The sequence below is a fragment of the Marmota flaviventris genome, unplaced genomic scaffold (genome assembly GCF_047511675.1).
Source record: "Marmota flaviventris isolate mMarFla1 unplaced genomic scaffold, mMarFla1.hap1 Scaffold_1496, whole genome shotgun sequence".
Lineage (NCBI taxonomy): Eukaryota > Metazoa > Chordata > Mammalia > Rodentia > Sciuridae > Marmota > Marmota flaviventris.
This window is the reverse complement of record NW_027288062.1, coordinates 1-19,068: the sequence shown is the minus strand read 5'-3', so window position 1 is coordinate 19,068 and position 19,068 is coordinate 1. Positions and strand designations below refer to the sequence as shown.

Sequence of the window (19,068 nt, the reverse complement as noted above, 5' to 3'; positions counted from 1 at the left end):
GACTCCTCAGTCCCGGCCACCCGGACCGGGCAGACGGGCGCCAGGCCGGTTGACACGTATCCCCGCCCTCCCCCCCACAACACCCCCCCCTGCGCACCCGCGGGCCGTCCGCCGGAACCCCGCCTCACCGACAGGCCGCGCTCCCTGCCCTTTCCACGCAGCCAGCGCTTCACCACACAACCCCCAGTCCCGGCTAAGGGCAACCGGCTCCCCACCTCTCAGCCGCTGGGGCCTGGCACTGCGCGTGAAGACCCTGCGTCCTGCACTCTTTCCGTACCGTGGCCTTTGCCCGACCACCGCCAGGGTTGACCCCCGAGACAACGGTGGCTTCCTCTCGTCACTGTCACGCACTCACGATCCTCGGGCTTGGGAGCTTCCCCGGGACTGCTCCCCCCACCCCCACCCCGCCCCACGAAGGCAAGCCCGGGTATCCCAGCAGAGGCGGCTGCCGACTAGGGGACCCGTCGTCCTCCAGAGAAGTCGGGCCAGCGCGCAGACTGGTGCCCCTTGCCTGGGCGTCCCCTTGGAAGCCAAGCAGAGTTCCAGCTGTTCCAGCAATGACTGAAAAGCCCCGCCGCTGGCTTTCGGCCCGGCCCACACAACGTGTCGTGAGCCGGGCTGGGCAGAGAAGGGATCAAGAGCTGGGGGGGGGGGGGGGCGGGAGTTCTCTGTTTGCTCCTGCACCCTTGAGACGGGGGCAGGGGGTAGGGGGCCGCGGGACTCCTTTCACACCCAGTGTCGTCTACAAGTCTATCCCGACACCCGTGAGTCGCCACCGGCTCCGGCCGGCCTGGCCCAAGGCGGTGGCCCCGCCGCCCGACTCCGCCGCTCTGTGCTCTGGCTCGCCGGGCCTCTCCGGATTCCTTTTCGCGCCTGTCACTCCCGGGCAGCCTGACCCGGGTGTGGGCTCCCACCTGCTCTGCCGGCATCCCGGCCAAAGCCGCGGACACAGCTGGAGCGCAGACCCCAGTGGCGGCCGGGGTATCCGGGCCCTGCCACGCGGCCGACCCGGTCGGAGGAGATCCCCCAGGATGGGGAGCAGTGATGTGTCAGGCGCCAGGCTTGGCCTCGCCCAAGCAGCTCTGAGGAGGAATCCAGAACCTCTCCGGGGCCAGACACAAGAGCCAGCGAGTGGGTTCCCGAACCCGGCTCCTTTCGCCCGCCACCAGCGCCCCCGGTCACTGCCTGAGCACACGGGGCAGCAACAGAGAGGGTTTGTCACTAGGGGGGCCCAGGCGCGCGAAGGAGCCGGGGGAAGACTCAAGTCTCCAGTCTCAGGTGCGCCCCCCCAGGATAGGAGAGTTCTGGGGATGCGCTCACGTTCAAAGCTGATTGCAGGCTCGCCGGAGAGCAGGAGACTCAGCAGGCGCGAAGCCAAGAGGGTTTCTGGAGCAACTAAGATCACCGGCGGTCGGAGCGCGGCGTGCTCCCGCGCGCGCACACGGACTCCAGCGTAGGTGTGTCTTTGGGTGCTGGTGGTGGTGGTGCTGCTGGTGGTGGTGTACCCCCTGGCGGCCAGGGCCGGGAAGAACTGTCGCAAGCGGGCGACGGGCAAGGACGAGGGGGAAAGTGAAAAGGCATAAACGTTGGGAGGGCTCAGAGTGGCAAGGATCAGTGAAGCTGGACGCCGCGTGTGGCGGGCGTCCATAAGGGTCCGTCTTCGGGACACGGGTGGTGTGAGCGAGCGGACCAAGGCCTTGGCCAAAAGGGGTGAGAGAGGAGGAAGAAGAAAGGCTTCCCTGACCGGGAATCGAACCCGGGCCGCGGCGGTGAGAGCGCCGAATCCTAACCACTAGACCACCAGGGAGCGTGGGGTGCCTTCACCACGCGCGTGCCATCTGGGGCCAGCGCCTCGGTCCCAAGTGCTGGGCGCTACCTGGGCACCTGGCGCGGTCCCCGTGGGTGCCCGTGGCTTCACATGGCAACCTGGTGCAGCCGCCCGCCACCGGCTGCCCCTTGATGCTGGGGGCACCCTCAAAAGAATGCAATGCTCGTCCTCCACCCTGCTTCGCCTCGCCTCGCCTGGGCTCCTTCCCCGCGTGCGCCCACCAGCAGGAGGACGCGCGCACTCACAGGCATGCTACCTCCCACCGAGCCCGCGGGGCCAGAGCCAGGTCGGCCGAGGCCCCGGCCTCGTCAAAAGGACGACTCGCTGCGTTGGCCGGGAATCGAACCCGGGTCAACTGCTTGGAAGGCAGCTATGCTCACCACTATACCACCAACGCCATCCGGCCGAGAGAGCCTCTCCGCGCTGGCCCCGGGCTGCCGAGCGGCGCCCCGAAGTCGTCGTGCCACCGCCGCCTCCTCTCCGGGGGGAGGCCCTGAACCAGCGCTGCGGGGCGAGGCCTGGGTCGGCCGGCTCAGGGTCTTCTCCCCTCCAGCGACCCAGCCCGTGCACTCTGGCTGGGAGCCCTTTTCCACACCCACGCGGGGCGCGGCCGTTGGTCTGTGGCGACAGAAGCTCCGGGCGAGGAGGAAGGCACGGATGCCTGGGGAGGGGTGTGGACGGGGAACCGTGAGGACGGCGTGCCAGGGACGAAGTGGCATCCTGCGCCCAACTGGAGAGCAGGGGGCGCCGAGGGCCGGCGGCGGCACGGAGAGCTAGAGGCCCGGGCGCAGCTGCGGCGGCGACCACCACCAAAAAGAGGGCGACTGCCTCCCCGTCGGGGAATCGAACCCCGGTCTCCCGCGTGACAGGCGGGGATACTCACCACTATACTAACGAGGACGGCGGCGCCCGCCGTCGTGGCGCCGGTCCCCTCTCCGACGCCTAGCCCGACCCCCTTGCCCCTGCCGGTCCACCGCCGGACGCCACGGAGGCACCCTCAAGGAGTTGGACACCACCTGGCCCTGGCCTTAGCCCACGCCCTGGCCCGGTGCCTGGTGCCCGGAGAACGACCCTGTGCGCTCTGCCGGCTTCCCACTGCGCGGGCATCCCAGTGTCGGTGTAAGCAGGGGGGCCAGGGAGCTAGCGAGCACGGCGGCCGACAGGAGGAGGAGCACGATGCGCCGGGTGGGCTCCTGCCAGCACAGACGGTTAGTGGTACCTGGCCGGGCTCGGTGGGGGATGCGACCGCACCGATGCGCGGACTTGGCTTTCTCCCGGCGCGCCAGGCCCGTCCGTCCGGCGCGCGCGCAGACCGCCGGGCACGGCGCACCACCGAGCCAGCCAAGGACACCTGCGCCAACGCCGGGTCCCAGCCAGGCGAGCCGCCACGCGCTCAGGCCCGCCGTCAGGATGGCCGAGCGGTCTAAGGCGCTGCGTTCAGGTCGCAGTCTCCCCTGGAGGCGTGGGTTCGAATCCCACTCCTGACAGGCCCACCTTTTGGCTGCCGCGCGGGCCCTTTCCGGATCTCTCCCGTGGGCAAAATCCGCCTCTGGGCCCCCGCCCGCCCGTCGCCTATCTCTCTCGGCCCTGCAGAGGACCCTGTTCCCGTCGTGCCAGACTGTGGCCGCCAGGCTCCTTCACTCCAGGGCCTTTCCAAACCACCCACGCCTGCCGGCCACTGCACAACACAGCAGTTCAGAGGTAGAGACCTCTCTGATCGCCACGCACCGTGGGGTCACCGGGCGTGGCAAGACAGCCCAGCCCCGGGACCATGGCCCTCGTGAGTGGCGGGGAGAGAACCCTAGAACCGGATCCCCACCGGTGACGGCCGAGCCGCGGCCACGACCCTACCACGAACCCCACGTGGGCAGCGGCTGCCTAATTCCTGCCCACCACGTCCGTGCTGGTTGGGGCCCGCCCCACCCGACCCGGGCTCGGCCCCTGCGACCGGGACTTCGCGGGTGGGCGGAGGCAGCCACCGAGCCACAGGTCCCCTGGCCTGATTGGGGTTCCCGTGAGGGCAAAGCCCGGACCGGCTCCTGGCTTCTTCAGGCGGCAGCGGACAAGGCCGTCTGGGGGGGCCTGGGCTGGCCCGGAAGGTGCAGGGATCCGGAGGTTCGCGCCAGCGCTTCGCGGGGGCACACGCACGCACACACCCCGCCGGCGGCCGGACCCCCGGGACCCCGGCAGGGTGCCTGGAGCCCCTCCTTTAGGAACGGCCCATCCAGCCCCCAACCCTCGGTCCCGGTCCCGAGCAGCAGCTCCTCACCGGAGGCGGTGACCACTGTCGGGCGGTTGCGTGGAGGCGCCTGCCATCGGTGCATGGGTGGTTCAGTGGTAGAATTCTCGCCTGCCACGCGGGAGGCCCGGGTTCGATTCCCGGCCCATGCAGCACTCGGTCCCCTTTTGGTCCCGCAGCCCCGACGTCTAGGCCGCCGCTGTGCACACCTCCCTGAGCCCGGACCCCACAGCCTGCGCTGCGCGCTCGCTCTGCCCTCTCTGCCCTCGAGCGCCGCGGCGGCCGCTCCGGTGCCTCTCTGACCGTTCCTTCCGTGCAGGCCCCATTCGCCCACCACCGGGCCAGACACCTGACTTCTCGGTGCTTCTCTCTCCGTTGCCTTAACCTCTGCTTCCATCACACTCATTTCGCTTCCATGGAAGCCGGCAGGCACCTCGCCCGCAGATCTACCGCGGGACACCAAGGCACCTCTCCCAAGAGTGACACGCCGCGGCCCCTTAGGGACTCACGGCCTCCATTGCAGGGCACGAAGGATTCCAAAGGCCTTGCAGTGATATCATCCCGTTGGTCCCCGAAATCTCTCTCCTCGACCCCCACCCCGCCACAACTCTCACCGCTCCCCACCCACACCCACGCACACGTCGCCTGTTCCGAAATCACTCTGTTGGGGGGGGGGGGCCGCGGGGGACCCTGCTTGGCCCTTGTGCGTTGCGGCTCTTTGCATCTGGATCGCAAGCACCCGGGGACCCCGGCCCACGTGCCTTCCCTACCCGCTTTTTCACACCTCACCTAGACACGCTCCCCCGCCCCCCAGCCCCACCCCACCCCCGCACCCGCTCGTCGCTCTCGTCGCTTCCTTCCGCGCTCGGCACCCCTATCTCGGACGGGAGTGGGAGGGCCTCTCGGACCCGCGCCCAATACGGTTCGTGGGCGCCTCCTCCCCACAGACTGGCGTCGACAGTCCTACTTGGTCATCCCCGCGGACCCACGGACCCTGAGCCGACCGCTCACGGACCCCCGCCGTCCCGGCCTCCTTCGGACTCCTCAGTCCCGCCACCCGGACCGGGCAGACGGGCGCCAGGCCGGTTGACACGTACCCCCGCCCTCCCCCCCACAACACCCCCCCTGCGCACCCGCGGGCCGTCCGCCGGAACCCCGCCTCACCGACAGGCCGCGCTCCCTGCCCTTTCCACGCAGCCAGCGCTTCACCCACACAACCCCCAGTCCCGGCTAAGGCAACCGGCTCCCCACCTCTCAGCCCGCTGGCGCCTGGCACTGCGCGTGAAGACCCTGCGTCCTGCACTCTTTCCGTACCGTGGCCTTTGCCCGACCACCGCCAGGGTTGACCCCCGAGACAACGGTGGCTTCCTCTCGTCACTGTCACGCACTCACGATCCTCGGGCTTGGGAGCTTCCCCGGGACTGCTCCCCCCACCCCCACCCCGCCCCACGAAGGCAAGCCCGGGTATCCCAGCAGAGGCGGGCTGCCGACTAGGGGACCCGTCGTCCTCCAGAGAAGTCGGGCCAGCGCGCAGACTGGTGCCCCTTGCCTGGGCGTCCCCTTGGAAGCCAAGCAGAGTTCCAGCTGTTCCAGCAATGACTGAAAAGCCCCGCCGCTGGCTTTCGGCCCGGCCCACACAACGTGTCGTGAGCCGGGCTGGGCAGAGAAGGGATCAAGAGCTGGGGGGGGGGGGGGGGCGGGAGTTCTCTGTTTGCTCCTGCACCCTTGAGACGGGGGCAGGGGGTAGGGGGCCGCGGGACTCCTTTCACACCCAGTGTCGTCTACAAGTCTATCCCGACACCCGTGAGTCGCCACCGGCTCCGGCCGGCCTGGCCCAAGGCGGTGGCCCCGCCGCCCGACTCCGCCGCTCTGTGCTCTGGCTCGCCGGGCCTCTCCGGATTCCTTTTCGCGCCTGTCACTCCCGGGCAGCCTGACCCGGGTGTGGGCTCCCACCTGCTCTGCCGGCATCCCGGCCAAAGCCGCGGACACAGCTGGAGCGCAGACCCCAGTGGCGGCCGGGGTATCCGGGCCCTGCCACGCGGCCGACCCGGTCGGAGGAGATCCCCCAGGATGGGGAGCAGTGATGTGTCAGGCGCCAGGCTTGGCCTCGCCCAAGCAGCTCTGAGGAGGAATCCAGAACCTCTCCGGGGCCAGACACAAGAGCCAGCGAGTGGGTTCCCGAACCCGGCTCCTTTCGCCCGCCACCAGCGCCCCCGGTCACTGCCTGAGCACACGGGGCAGCAACAGAGAGGGTTTGTCACTAGGGGGCCCAGGCGCGCGAAGGAGCCGGGGGAAGACTCAAGTCTCCAGTCTCAGGTGCGCCCCCCCCAGGATAGGAGAGTTCTGGGGATGCGCTCACGTTCAAAGCTGATTGCAGGCTCGCCGGAGAGCAGGAGACTCAGCAGGCGCGAAGCCAAGAGGGTTTCTGGAGCAACTAAGATCACCGGCGGTCGGAGCGCGGCGTGCTCCCGCGCGCGCACACGGACTCCAGCGTAGGTGTGTCTTTGGGTGCTGGTGGTGGTGGTGCTGCTGGTGGTGGTGTACCCCCTGGCGGCCAGGGCCGGGAAGAACTGTCGCAAGCGGGCGACGGGCAAGGACGAGGGGGGAAAGTGAAAAGGCATAAACGTTGGGAGGGCTCAGAGTGGCAAGGATCAGTGAAGCTGGACGCCGCGTGTGGCGGGCGTCCATAAGGGTCCGTCTTCGGGACACGGGTGGTGTGAGCGAGCGGACCAAGGCCTTGGCCAAAAGGGGTGAGAGAGGAGGAAGAAGAAAGGCTTCCCTGACCGGGAATCGAACCCGGGCCGCGGCGGTGAGAGCGCCGAATCCTAACCACTAGACCACCAGGGAGCGTGGGGTGCCTTCACCACGCGCGTGCCATCTGGGGCCAGCGCCTCGGTCCCAAGTGCTGGGCGCTACCTGGGCACCTGGCGCGGTCCCCGTGGGTGCCCGTGGCTTCACATGGCAACCTGGTGCAGCCGCCCGCCACCGGCTGCCCCTTGATGCTGGGGGCACCCTCAAAAGAATGCAATGCTCGTCCTCCACCCTGCTTCGCCTCGCCTCGCCTGGGCTCCTTCCCCGCGTGCGCCCACCAGCAGGAGGACGCGCGCACTCACAGGCATGCTACCTCCCACCGAGCCCGCGGGGCCAGAGCCAGGTCGGCCGAGGCCCCGGCCTCGTCAAAAGGACGACTCGCTGCGTTGGCCGGGAATCGAACCCGGGTCAACTGCTTGGAAGGCAGCTATGCTCACCACTATACCACCAACGCCATCCGGCCGAGAGAGCCTCTCCGCGCTGGCCCCGGGCTGCCGAGCGGCGCCCCGAAGTCGTCGTGCCACCGCCGCCTCCTCTCCGGGGGGAGGCCCTGAACCAGCGCTGCGGGGCGAGGCCTGGGTCGGCCGGCTCAGGGTCTTCTCCCCTCCAGCGACCCAGCCCGTGCACTCTGGCTGGGAGCCCTTTTCCACACCCACGCGGGGCGCGGCCGTTGGTCTGTGGCGACAGAAGCTCCGGGCGAGGAGGAAGGCACGGATGCCTGGGGAGGGGTGTGGACGGGGGACCGTGAGGACGGCGTGCCAGGGACGAAGTGGCATCCTGCGCCCAACTGGAGAGCAGGGGGCGCCGAGGGCCGGCGGCGGCACGGAGAGCTAGAGGCCCGGGCGCAGCTGCGGCGGCGACCACCACCAAAAAGAGGGCGACTGCCTCCCCGTCGGGGAATCGAACCCCGGTCTCCCGCGTGACAGGCGGGGATACTCACCACTATACTAACGAGGACGGCGGCGCCCGCCGTCGTGGCGCCGGTCCCCTCTCCGACGCCTAGCCCGACCCCCTTGCCCCTGCCGGTCCACCGCCGGACGCCACGGAGGCACCCTCAAGGAGTTGGACACCACCTGGCCCTGGCCTTAGCCCACGCCCTGGCCCGGTGCCTGGTGCCCGGAGAACGACCCTGTGCGCTCTGCCGGCTTCCCACTGCGCGGGCATCCCAGTGTCGGTGTAAGCAGGGGGGCCAGGGAGCTAGCGAGCACGGCGGCCGACAGGAGGAGGAGCACGATGCGCCGGGTGGGCTCCTGCCAGCACAGACGGTTAGTGGTACCTGGCCGGGCTCGGTGGGGGATGCGACCGCACCGATGCGCGGACTTGGCTTTCTCCCGGCGCGCCAGGCCCGTCCGTCCGGCGCGCGCGCAGACCGCCGGGCACGGCGCACCACCGAGCCAGCCAAGGACACCTGCGCCAACGCCGGGTCCCAGCCAGGCGAGCCGCCACGCGCTCAGGCCCGCCGTCAGGATGGCCGAGCGGTCTAAGGCGCTGCGTTCAGGTCGCAGTCTCCCCTGGAGGCGTGGGTTCGAATCCCACTCCTGACAGGCCCACCTTTTGGCTGCCGCGCGGGCCCTTTCCGGATCTCTCCCGTGGGCAAAATCCGCCTCTGGGCCCCCGCCCGCCCGTCGCCTATCTCTCTCGGCCCTGCAGAGGACCCTGTTCCCGTCGTGCCAGACTGTGGCCGCCAGGCTCCTTCACTCCAGGGCCTTTCCAAACCACCCACGCCTGCCGGCCACTGCACAACACAGCAGTTCAGAGGTAGAGACCTCTCTGATCGCCACGCACCGTGGGGTCACCGGGCGTGGCAAGACAGCCCAGCCCCGGGACCATGGCCCTCGTGAGTGGCGGGGAGAGAACCCTAGAACCGGATCCCCACCGGTGACGGCCGAGCCGCGGCCACGACCCTACCACGAACCCCACGTGGGCAGCGGCTGCCTAATTCCTGCCCACCACGTCCGTGCTGGTTGGGGCCCGCCCCACCCGACCCGGGCTCGGCCCCTGCGACCGGGACTTCGCGGGTGGGCGGAGGCAGCCACCGAGCCACAGGTCCCCTGGCCTGATTGGGGTTCCCGTGAGGGCAAAGCCCGGACCGGCTCCTGGCTTCTTCAGGCGGCAGCGGACAAGGCCGTCTGGGGGGGCCTGGGCTGGCCCGGAAGGTGCAGGGATCCGGAGGTTCGCGCCAGCGCTTCGCGGGGGCACACGCACGCACACACCCCGCCGGCGGCCGGACCCCCGGGACCCCGGCAGGGTGCCTGGAGCCCCTCCTTTAGGAACGGCCCATCCAGCCCCCAACCCTCGGTCCCGGTCCCGAGCAGCAGCTCCTCACCGGAGGCGGTGACCACTGTCGGGCGGTTGCGTGGAGGCGCCTGCCATCGGTGCATGGGTGGTTCAGTGGTAGAATTCTCGCCTGCCACGCGGGAGGCCCGGGTTCGATTCCCGGCCCATGCAGCACTCGGTCCCCTTTTGGTCCCGCAGCCCCGACGTCTAGGCCGCCGCTGTGCACACCTCCCTGAGCCCGGACCCCACAGCCTGCGCTGCGCGCTCGCTCTGCCCTCTCTGCCCTCGAGCGCCGCGGCGGCCGCTCCGGTGCCTCTCTGACCGTTCCTTCCGTGCAGGCCCCATTCGCCCACCACCGGGCCAGACACCTGACTTCTCGGTGCTTCTCTCTCCGTTGCCTTAACCTCTGCTTCCATCACACTCATTTCGCTTCCATGGAAGCCGGCAGGCACCTCGCCCGCAGATCTACCGCGGGACACCAAGGCACCTCTCCCAAGAGTGACACGCCGCGGCCCCTTAGGGACTCACGGCCTCCATTGCAGGGCACGAAGGATTCCAAAGGCCTTGCAGTGATATCATCCCGTTGGTCCCCGAAATCTCTCTCCTCGACCCCCACCCCGCCACAACTCTCACCGCTCCCCACCCACACCCACGCACACGTCGCCTGTTCCGAAATCACTCTGTTGGGGGGGGGGGGGCCGCGGGGGACCCTGCTTGGCCCTTGTGCGTTGCGGCTCTTTGCATCTGGATCGCAAGCACCCGGGGACCCCGGCCCACGTGCCTTCCCTACCCGCTTTTTCACACCTCACCTAGACACGCTCCCCCGCCCCCCAGCCCCACCCCACCCCCGCACCCGCTCGTCGCTCTCGTCGCTTCCTTCCGCGCTCGGCACCCCTATCTCGGACGGGAGTGGGAGGGCCTCTCGGACCCGCGCCCAATACGGTTCGTGGGCGCCTCCTCCCCACAGACTGGCGTCGACAGTCCTACTTGGTCATCCCCGCGGACCCACGGACCCTGAGCCGACCGCTCACGGACCCCCGCCGTCCCGGCCTCCTTCGGACTCCTCAGTCCCGCCACCCGGACCGGGCAGACGGGCGCCAGGCCGGTTGACACGTATCCCCGCCCTCCCCCCCACAACACCCCCCCTGCGCACCCGCGGGCCGTCCGCCGGAACCCCGCCTCACCGACAGGCCGCGCTCCCTGCCCTTTCCACGCAGCCAGCGCTTCACCCACACAACCCCCAGTCCCGGCTAAGGCAACCGGCTCCCCACCTCTCAGCCCGCTGGCGCCTGGCACTGCGCGTGAAGACCCTGCGTCCTGCACTCTTTCCGTACCGTGGCCTTTGCCCGACCACCGCCAGGGTTGACCCCCGAGACAACGGTGGCTTCCTCTCGTCACTGTCACGCACTCACGATCCTCGGGCTTGGGAGCTTCCCCGGGACTGCTCCCCCCACCCCCACCCCGCCCCACGAAGGCAAGCCCGGGTATCCCAGCAGAGGCGGGCTGCCGACTAGGGGACCCGTCGTCCTCCAGAGAAGTCGGGCCAGCGCGCAGACTGGTGCCCCTTGCCTGGGCGTCCCCTTGGAAGCCAAGCAGAGTTCCAGCTGTTCCAGCAATGACTGAAAAGCCCCGCCGCTGGCTTTCGGCCCGGCCCACACAACGTGTCGTGAGCCGGGCTGGGCAGAGAAGGGATCAAGAGCTGGGGGGGGGGGGGGGGGGGCGGGAGTTCTCTGTTTGCTCCTGCACCCTTGAGACGGGGGCAGGGGGTAGGGGGCCGCGGGACTCCTTTCACACCCAGTGTCGTCTACAAGTCTATCCCGACACCCGTGAGTCGCCACCGGCTCCGGCCGGCCTGGCCCAAGGCGGTGGCCCCGCCGCCCGACTCCGCCGCTCTGTGCTCTGGCTCGCCGGGCCTCTCCGGATTCCTTTTCGCGCCTGTCACTCCCGGGCAGCCTGACCCGGGTGTGGGCTCCCACCTGCTCTGCCGGCATCCCGGCCAAAGCCGCGGACACAGCTGGAGCGCAGACCCCAGTGGCGGCCGGGGTATCCGGGCCCTGCCACGCGGCCGACCCGGTCGGAGGAGATCCCCCAGGATGGGGAGCAGTGATGTGTCAGGCGCCAGGCTTGGCCTCGCCCAAGCAGCTCTGAGGAGGAATCCAGAACCTCTCCGGGGCCAGACACAAGAGCCAGCGAGTGGGTTCCCGAACCCGGCTCCTTTCGCCCGCCACCAGCGCCCCCGGTCACTGCCTGAGCACACGGGGCAGCAACAGAGAGGGTTTGTCACTAGGGGGCCCAGGCGCGCGAAGGAGCCGGGGGAAGACTCAAGTCTCCAGTCTCAGGTGCGCCCCCCCCAGGATAGGAGAGTTCTGGGGATGCGCTCACGTTCAAAGCTGATTGCAGGCTCGCCGGAGAGCAGGAGACTCAGCAGGCGCGAAGCCAAGAGGGTTTCTGGAGCAACTAAGATCACCGGCGGTCGGAGCGCGGCGTGCTCCCGCGCGCGCACACGGACTCCAGCGTAGGTGTGTCTTTGGGTGCTGGTGGTGGTGGTGCTGCTGGTGGTGGTGTACCCCCTGGCGGCCAGGGCCGGGAAGAACTGTCGCAAGCGGGCGACGGGCAAGGACGAGGGGGGAAAGTGAAAAGGCATAAACGTTGGGAGGGCTCAGAGTGGCAAGGATCAGTGAAGCTGGACGCCGCGTGTGGCGGGCGTCCATAAGGGTCCGTCTTCGGGACACGGGTGGTGTGAGCGAGCGGACCAAGGCCTTGGCCAAAAGGGGTGAGAGAGGAGGAAGAAGAAAGGCTTCCCTGACCGGGAATCGAACCCGGGCCGCGGCGGTGAGAGCGCCGAATCCTAACCACTAGACCACCAGGGAGCGTGGGGTGCCTTCACCACGCGCGTGCCATCTGGGGCCAGCGCCTCGGTCCCAAGTGCTGGGCGCTACCTGGGCACCTGGCGCGGTCCCCGTGGGTGCCCGTGGCTTCACATGGCAACCTGGTGCAGCCGCCCGCCACCGGCTGCCCCTTGATGCTGGGGGCACCCTCAAAAGAATGCAATGCTCGTCCTCCACCCTGCTTCGCCTCGCCTCGCCTGGGCTCCTTCCCCGCGTGCGCCCACCAGCAGGAGGACGCGCGCACTCACAGGCATGCTACCTCCCACCGAGCCCGCGGGGCCAGAGCCAGGTCGGCCGAGGCCCCGGCCTCGTCAAAAGGACGACTCGCTGCGTTGGCCGGGAATCGAACCCGGGTCAACTGCTTGGAAGGCAGCTATGCTCACCACTATACCACCAACGCCATCCGGCCGAGAGAGCCTCTCCGCGCTGGCCCCGGGCTGCCGAGCGGCGCCCCGAAGTCGTCGTGCCACCGCCGCCTCCTCTCCGGGGGGAGGCCCTGAACCAGCGCTGCGGGGCGAGGCCTGGGTCGGCCGGCTCAGGGTCTTCTCCCCTCCAGCGACCCAGCCCGTGCACTCTGGCTGGGAGCCCTTTTCCACACCCACGCGGGGCGCGGCCGTTGGTCTGTGGCGACAGAAGCTCCGGGCGAGGAGGAAGGCACGGATGCCTGGGGAGGGGTGTGGACGGGGAACCGTGAGGACGGCGTGCCAGGGACGAAGTGGCATCCTGCGCCCAACTGGAGAGCAGGGGGCGCCGAGGGCCGGCGGCGGCACGGAGAGCTAGAGGCCCGGGCGCAGCTGCGGCGGCGACCACCACCAAAAAGAGGGCGACTGCCTCCCCGTCGGGGAATCGAACCCCGGTCTCCCGCGTGACAGGCGGGGATACTCACCACTATACTAACGAGGACGGCGGCGCCCGCCGTCGTGGCGCCGGTCCCCTCTCCGACGCCTAGCCCGACCCCCTTGCCCCTGCCGGTCCACCGCCGGACGCCACGGAGGCACCCTCAAGGAGTTGGACACCACCTGGCCCTGGCCTTAGCCCACGCCCTGGCCCGGTGCCTGGTGCCCGGAGAACGACCCTGTGCGCTCTGCCGGCTTCCCACTGCGCGGGCATCCCAGTGTCGGTGTAAGCAGGGGGGCCAGGGAGCTAGCGAGCACGGCGGCCGACAGGAGGAGGAGCACGATGCGCCGGGTGGGCTCCTGCCAGCACAGACGGTTAGTGGTACCTGGCCGGGCTCGGTGGGGGATGCGACCGCACCGATGCGCGGACTTGGCTTTCTCCCGGCGCGCCAGGCCCGTCCGTCCGGCGCGCGCGCAGACCGCCGGGCACGGCGCACCACCGAGCCAGCCAAGGACACCTGCGCCAACGCCGGGTCCCAGCCAGGCGAGCCGCCACGCGCTCAGGCCCGCCGTCAGGATGGCCGAGCGGTCTAAGGCGCTGCGTTCAGGTCGCAGTCTCCCCTGGAGGCGTGGGTTCGAATCCCACTCCTGACAGGCCCACCTTTTGGCTGCCGCGCGGGCCCTTTCCGGATCTCTCCCGTGGGCAAAATCCGCCTCTGGGCCCCCGCCCGCCCGTCGCCTATCTCTCTCGGCCCTGCAGAGGACCCTGTTCCCGTCGTGCCAGACTGTGGCCGCCAGGCTCCTTCACTCCAGGGCCTTTCCAAACCACCCACGCCTGCCGGCCACTGCACAACACAGCAGTTCAGAGGTAGAGACCTCTCTGATCGCCACGCACCGTGGGGTCACCGGGCGTGGCAAGACAGCCCAGCCCCGGGACCATGGCCCTCGTGAGTGGCGGGGAGAGAACCCTAGAACCGGATCCCCACCGGTGACGGCCGAGCCGCGGCCACGACCCTACCACGAACCCCACGTGGGCAGCGGCTGCCTAATTCCTGCCCACCACGTCCGTGCTGGTTGGGGCCCGCCCCACCCGACCCGGGCTCGGCCCCTGCGACCGGGACTTCGCGGGTGGGCGGAGGCAGCCACCGAGCCACAGGTCCCCTGGCCTGATTGGGGTTCCCGTGAGGGCAAAGCCCGGACCGGCTCCTGGCTTCTTCAGGCGGCAGCGGACAAGGCCGTCTGGGGGGGCCTGGGCTGGCCCGGAAGGTGCAGGGATCCGGAGGTTCGCGCCAGCGCTTCGCGGGGGCACACGCACGCACACACCCCGCCGGCGGCCGGACCCCCGGGACCCCGGCAGGGTGCCTGGAGCCCCTCCTTTAGGAACGGCCCATCCAGCCCCCAACCCTCGGTCCCGGTCCCGAGCAGCAGCTCCTCACCGGAGGCGGTGACCACTGTCGGGCGGTTGCGTGGAGGCGCCTGCCATCGGTGCATGGGTGGTTCAGTGGTAGAATTCTCGCCTGCCACGCGGGAGGCCCGGGTTCGATTCCCGGCCCATGCAGCACTCGGTCCCCTTTTGGTCCCGCAGCCCCGACGTCTAGGCCGCCGCTGTGCACACCTCCCTGAGCCCGGACCCCACAGCCTGCGCTGCGCGCTCGCTCTGCCCTCTCTGCCCTCGAGCGCCGCGGCGGCCGCTCCGGTGCCTCTCTGACCGTTCCTTCCGTGCAGGCCCCATTCGCCCACCACCGGGCCAGACACCTGACTTCTCGGTGCTTCTCTCTCCGTTGCCTTAACCTCTGCTTCCATCACACTCATTTCGCTTCCATGGAAGCCGGCAGGCACCTCGCCCGCAGATCTACCGCGGGACACCAAGGCACCTCTCCCAAGAGTGACACGCCGGGCCCCTTAGGGACTCACGGCCTCCATTGCAGGGCACGAAGGATTCCAAAGGCCTTGCAGTGATATCATCCCGTTGGTCCCCGAAATCTCTCTCCTCGACCCCCACCCCGCCACAACTCTCACCGCTCCCCACCCACACCCACGCACACGTCGCCTGTTCCGAAATCACTCTGTTGGGGGGGGGGGGGCCGCGGGGGACCCTGCTTGGCCCTTGTGCGTTGCGGCTCTTTGCATCTGGATCGCAAGCACCCGGGGACCCCGGCCCACGTGCCTTCCCTACCCGCTTTTTCACACCTCACCTAGACACGCTCCCCCGCCCCCCAGCCCCACCCCACCCCCGCACCCGCTCGTCGCTCTCGTCGCTTCCTTCCGCGCTCGGCACCCCTATCTCGGACGGGAGTGGGAGGGCCTCTCGGACCCGCGCCCAATACGGTTCGTGGGCGCCTCCTCCCCACAGACTGGCGTCGACAGTCCTACTTGGTCATCCCCGCGGACCCACGGACCCTGAGCCGACCGCTCACGGACCCCCGCCGTCCCGGCCTCCTTCGGACTCCTCAGTCCCGCCACCCCGGACCGGGCAGACGGGCGCCAGGCCGGTTGACACGTACCCCGCCCTCCCCCCCACAACACCCCCACCCTGCGCACCCGCGGCCGTCCGCCGGAACCCCGCCTCACCGACAGGCCGCGCTCCCTGCCCTTTCCACGCAGCCAGCGCTTCACCCCCACAACCCCCCAGTCCCGGCTAAGGCAACCGGCTCCCCACCTCTCAGCCCCGCTGGCGCCTGGCACTGCGCGTGAAGACCCTGCGTCCTGCACTCTTTCCGTACCGTGGCCTTTGCCCGACCACCGCCAGGGGTTGACCCCGAGACAACGGTGGCTTCCTCTCGTCACTGTCACGCACTCACGATCCTCGGGCTTGGGAGCTTCCCCGGGACTGCTCCCCCCACCCCCACCCCGCCCCACGAAGGCAAGCCCGGGTATCCCAGCAGAGGCGGGCTGCCGACTAGGGGACCCGTCGTCCTCCCAGATCGGGCCAGCGCGCAGACTGGTGCCCCTTGCCTGGGCGTCCCCTTGGAAGCCAAGCAGAGTTCCAGCTGTTCCAGCAATGACTGAAAAGCCCCGCCGCTGGCTTTCGGCCCGGCCCACACAACGTGTCGTGAGCCGGGCTGGGCAGAGAAGGGATCAAGAGCTGGGGGGGGGGGGGGGCGGGAGTTCTCTGTTTGCTCCTGCACCCTTGAGACGGGGGCAGGGGGTAGGGGGCCGCGGGACTCCTTCTCACACCCAGTGTCGTCTACAAGTCTATCCCGACACCCGTGAGTCGCCACCGGCTCCGGCCGGCCTGGCCCAAGGCGGTGGCCCCGCCGCCCGACTCCGCCGCTCTGTGCTCTGGCTCGCCGGGCCTCTCCGGATTCCTTTTCGCGCCTGTCCACTCCCGGGCAGCCTGACCCGGGTGTGGGCTCCCACCTGCTCTGCCGGCATCCCGGCCAAAGCCGCGGACACAGCTGGAGCGCAGACCCCAGTGGCGGCCGGGGTATCCGGGCCCTGCCACGCGGCCGACCGGTCGGAGGAGATCCCCCAGGATGGGGAGCAGTGATGTGTCAGGCGCCAGGCTTGGCCTCGCCCAAGCAGCTCTGAGGAGGAATCCAGAAACCTCTCCGGGGCCAGACACAAGAGCCAAGCGAGTGGGTTCCCGAACCCGCTCCTTTCGCCCGCCACCAGCGCCCCCGGTCACTGCCTGAGCACACGGGGCAGCAACAGAGAGGGTTTGTCACTAGGGGGCCCAGGCGCGCGAAGGAGCCGGGGGAAGACTCAAGTCTCCAGTCTCAGGTGCGCCCCCCCCAGGATAGGAGAGTTCTGGGGATGCGCTCACGTTCAAAGCTGATTGCAGGCTCGCCGGAGAGCAGGAGACTCAGCAGGCGCGAAGCCAAGAGGGTTTCTGGAGCAACTAAGATCACCGGCGGTCGGAGCGCGGCGTGCTCCCGCGCGCGCACACGGACTCCAGCGTAGGTGTGTCTTTGGGTGCTGGTGGTGGTGGTGCTGCTGGTGGTGGTGTACCCCCTGGCGGCCAGGGCCGGGAAGAACTGTCGCAAGCGGGCGACGGGCAAGGACGAGGGGGAAAGTGAAAAGGCATAAACGTTGGGAGGGCTCAGAGTGGCAAGGATCAGTGAAGCTGGACGCCGCGTGTGGCGGGCGTCCATAAGGGTCCGTCTTCGGGACACGGGTGGTGTGAGCGAGCGGACCAAGGCCTTGGCCAAAAGGGGTGAGAGAGGAGGAAGAAGAAAGGCTTCCCTGACCGGGAATCGAACCCGGGCCGCGGCGGTGAGAGCGCCGAATCCTAACCACTAGACCACCAGGGAGCGTGGGGTGCCTTCACCACGCGCGTGCCATCTGGGGCCAGCGCCTCGGTCCCAAGTGCTGGGCGCTACCTGGGCACCTGGCGCGGTCCCCGTGGGTGCCCGTGGCTTCACATGGCAACCTGGTGCAGCCGCCCGCCACCGGCTGCCCCTTGATGCTGGGGGCACCCTCAAAAGAATGCAATGCTCGTCCTCCACCCTGCTTCGCCTCGCCTCGCCTGGGCTCCTTCCCCGCGTGCGCCCACCAGCAGGAGGACGCGCGCACTCACAGGCATGCTACCTCCCACCGAGCCCGCGGGGCCAGAGCCAGGTCGGCCGAGGCCCCGGCCTCGTCAAAAGGACGACTCGCTGCGTTGGCCGGGAATCGAACCCGGGTCAACTGCTTGGAAGGCAGCTATGCTCACCACTATACCACCAACGCCATCCGGCCGAGAGAGCCTCTCCGCGCTGGCCCCGGGCTGCCGAGCGGCGCCCCGAAGTCGTCGTGCCACCGCCGCCTCCTCTCCGGGGGGAGGCCCTGAACCAGCGCTGCGGGGCGAGGCCTGGGTCGGCCGGCTCAGGGTCTTCTCCCCTCCAGCGACCCAGCCCGTGCACTCTGGCTGGGAGCCCTTTTCCACACCCACGCGGGGCGCGGCCGTTGGTCTGTGGCGACAGAAGCTCCGGGCGAGGAGGAAGGCACGGATGCCTGGGGAGGGGTGTGGACGGGGGACCGTGAGGACGGCGTGCCAGGGACGAAGTGGCATCCTGCGCCCAACTGGAGAGCAGGGGGCGCCGAGGGCCGGCGGCGGCACGGAGAGCTAGAGGCCCGGGCGCAGCTGCGGCGGCGACCACCACCAAAAAGAGGGCGACTGCCTCCCCGTCGGGGAATCGAACCCCGGTCTCCCGCGTGACAGGCGGGGATACTCACCACTATACTAACGAGGACGGCGGCGCCCGCCGTCGTGGCGCCGGTCCCCTCTCCGACGCCTAGCCCGACCCCCTTGCCCCTGCCGGTCCACCGCCGGACGCCACGGAGGCACCCTCAAGGAGTTGGACACCACCTGGCCCTGGCCTTAGCCCACGCCCTGGCCCGGTGCCTGGTGCCCGGAGAACGACCCTGTGCGCTCTGCCGGCTTCCCACTGCGCGGGCATCCCAGTGTCGGTGTAAGCAGGGGGGCCAGGGAGCTAGCGAGCACGGCGGCCGACAGGAGGAGGAGCACGATGCGCCGGGTGGGCTCCTGCCAGCACAGACGGTTAGTGGTACCTGGCCGGGCTCGGTGGGGGATGCGACCGCACCGATGCGCGGACTTGGCTTTCTCCCGGCGCGCCAGGCCCGTCCGTCCGGCGCGCGCGCAGACCGCCGGGCACGGCGCACCACCGAGCCAGCCAAGGACACCTGCGCCAACGCCGGGTCCCAGCCAGGCGAGCCGCCACGCGCTCAGGCCCGCCGTCAGGATGGCCGAGCGGTCTAAGGCGCTGCGTTCAGGTCGCAGTCTCCCCTGGAGGCGTGGGTTCGAATCCCACTCCTGACAGGCCCACCTTTTGGCTGCCGCGCGGGCCCTTTCCGGATCTCTCCCGTGGGCAAAATCCGCCTCTGGGCCCCCGCCCGCCCGTCGCCTATCTCTCTCGGCCCTGCAGAGGACCCTGTTCCCGTCGTGCCAGACTGTGGCCGCCAGGCTCCTTCACTCCAGGGCCTTTCCAAACCACCCACGCCTGCCGGCCACTGCACAACACAGCAGTTCAGAGGTAGAGACCTCTCTGATCGCCACGCACCGTGGGGTCACCGGGCGTGGCAAGACAGCCCAGCCCCGGGACCATGGCCCTCGTGAGTGGCGGGGAGAGAACCCTAGAACCGGATCCCCACCGGTGACGGCCGAGCCGCGGCCACGACCCTACCACGAACCCCACGTGGGCAGCGGCTGCCTAATTCCTGCCCACCACGTCCGTGCTGGTTGGGGCC

General features: G+C 69.8%; 19 non-coding genes across 19 annotated transcripts; 7 read left to right on the top strand and 12 right to left on the bottom strand.

Annotated features, from left to right (window-relative positions):
- Positions 1-1,735: 1,735 nt before the first annotated feature.
- On the bottom strand, positions 1,736-1,807 carry Trnae-cuc (transfer RNA glutamic acid (anticodon CUC)). Its single transcript has one exon. It is a non-coding gene; the product is annotated as a tRNA-Glu (tRNA).
- Positions 1,808-2,153: 346 nt separating this feature from the next.
- Trnag-ucc (transfer RNA glycine (anticodon UCC)) lies at positions 2,154-2,225 on the bottom strand. Its single transcript has one exon. It is a non-coding gene; the product is annotated as a tRNA-Gly (tRNA).
- A 431-nt stretch (positions 2,226-2,656) lies between these two features.
- Positions 2,657-2,728, bottom strand: Trnad-guc (transfer RNA aspartic acid (anticodon GUC)). Its single transcript has one exon. It is a non-coding gene; the product is annotated as a tRNA-Asp (tRNA).
- Positions 2,729-3,232: 504 nt separating this feature from the next.
- Trnal-cag (transfer RNA leucine (anticodon CAG)) lies at positions 3,233-3,315 on the top strand. Its single transcript has one exon. It is a non-coding gene; the product is annotated as a tRNA-Leu (tRNA).
- An 833-nt stretch (positions 3,316-4,148) lies between these two features.
- Positions 4,149-4,219, top strand: Trnag-gcc (transfer RNA glycine (anticodon GCC)). The gene has a single exon. It is a non-coding gene; the product is annotated as a tRNA-Gly (tRNA).
- A 2,623-nt stretch (positions 4,220-6,842) lies between these two features.
- Trnae-cuc (transfer RNA glutamic acid (anticodon CUC)) lies at positions 6,843-6,914 on the bottom strand. The gene has a single exon. It is a non-coding gene; the product is annotated as a tRNA-Glu (tRNA).
- A 346-nt stretch (positions 6,915-7,260) lies between these two features.
- On the bottom strand, positions 7,261-7,332 carry Trnag-ucc (transfer RNA glycine (anticodon UCC)). Its single transcript has one exon. It is a non-coding gene; the product is annotated as a tRNA-Gly (tRNA).
- Positions 7,333-7,763: 431 nt separating this feature from the next.
- Trnad-guc (transfer RNA aspartic acid (anticodon GUC)) lies at positions 7,764-7,835 on the bottom strand. The gene has a single exon. It is a non-coding gene; the product is annotated as a tRNA-Asp (tRNA).
- Positions 7,836-8,339: 504 nt separating this feature from the next.
- Trnal-cag (transfer RNA leucine (anticodon CAG)) lies at positions 8,340-8,422 on the top strand. Its single transcript has one exon. It is a non-coding gene; the product is annotated as a tRNA-Leu (tRNA).
- An 833-nt stretch (positions 8,423-9,255) lies between these two features.
- Positions 9,256-9,326, top strand: Trnag-gcc (transfer RNA glycine (anticodon GCC)). The gene has a single exon. It is a non-coding gene; the product is annotated as a tRNA-Gly (tRNA).
- Positions 9,327-11,953: 2,627 nt separating this feature from the next.
- On the bottom strand, positions 11,954-12,025 carry Trnae-cuc (transfer RNA glutamic acid (anticodon CUC)). The gene has a single exon. It is a non-coding gene; the product is annotated as a tRNA-Glu (tRNA).
- Positions 12,026-12,371: 346 nt separating this feature from the next.
- Positions 12,372-12,443, bottom strand: Trnag-ucc (transfer RNA glycine (anticodon UCC)). The gene has a single exon. It is a non-coding gene; the product is annotated as a tRNA-Gly (tRNA).
- A 431-nt stretch (positions 12,444-12,874) lies between these two features.
- On the bottom strand, positions 12,875-12,946 carry Trnad-guc (transfer RNA aspartic acid (anticodon GUC)). Its single transcript has one exon. It is a non-coding gene; the product is annotated as a tRNA-Asp (tRNA).
- Positions 12,947-13,450: 504 nt separating this feature from the next.
- Positions 13,451-13,533, top strand: Trnal-cag (transfer RNA leucine (anticodon CAG)). The gene has a single exon. It is a non-coding gene; the product is annotated as a tRNA-Leu (tRNA).
- An 833-nt stretch (positions 13,534-14,366) lies between these two features.
- Positions 14,367-14,437, top strand: Trnag-gcc (transfer RNA glycine (anticodon GCC)). The gene has a single exon. It is a non-coding gene; the product is annotated as a tRNA-Gly (tRNA).
- Positions 14,438-17,060: 2,623 nt separating this feature from the next.
- Trnae-cuc (transfer RNA glutamic acid (anticodon CUC)) lies at positions 17,061-17,132 on the bottom strand. The gene has a single exon. It is a non-coding gene; the product is annotated as a tRNA-Glu (tRNA).
- Positions 17,133-17,478: 346 nt separating this feature from the next.
- Trnag-ucc (transfer RNA glycine (anticodon UCC)) lies at positions 17,479-17,550 on the bottom strand. Its single transcript has one exon. It is a non-coding gene; the product is annotated as a tRNA-Gly (tRNA).
- Positions 17,551-17,981: 431 nt separating this feature from the next.
- On the bottom strand, positions 17,982-18,053 carry Trnad-guc (transfer RNA aspartic acid (anticodon GUC)). The gene has a single exon. It is a non-coding gene; the product is annotated as a tRNA-Asp (tRNA).
- Positions 18,054-18,557: 504 nt separating this feature from the next.
- On the top strand, positions 18,558-18,640 carry Trnal-cag (transfer RNA leucine (anticodon CAG)). Its single transcript has one exon. It is a non-coding gene; the product is annotated as a tRNA-Leu (tRNA).
- The last annotated feature ends 428 nt before the right edge of the window (positions 18,641-19,068 follow it).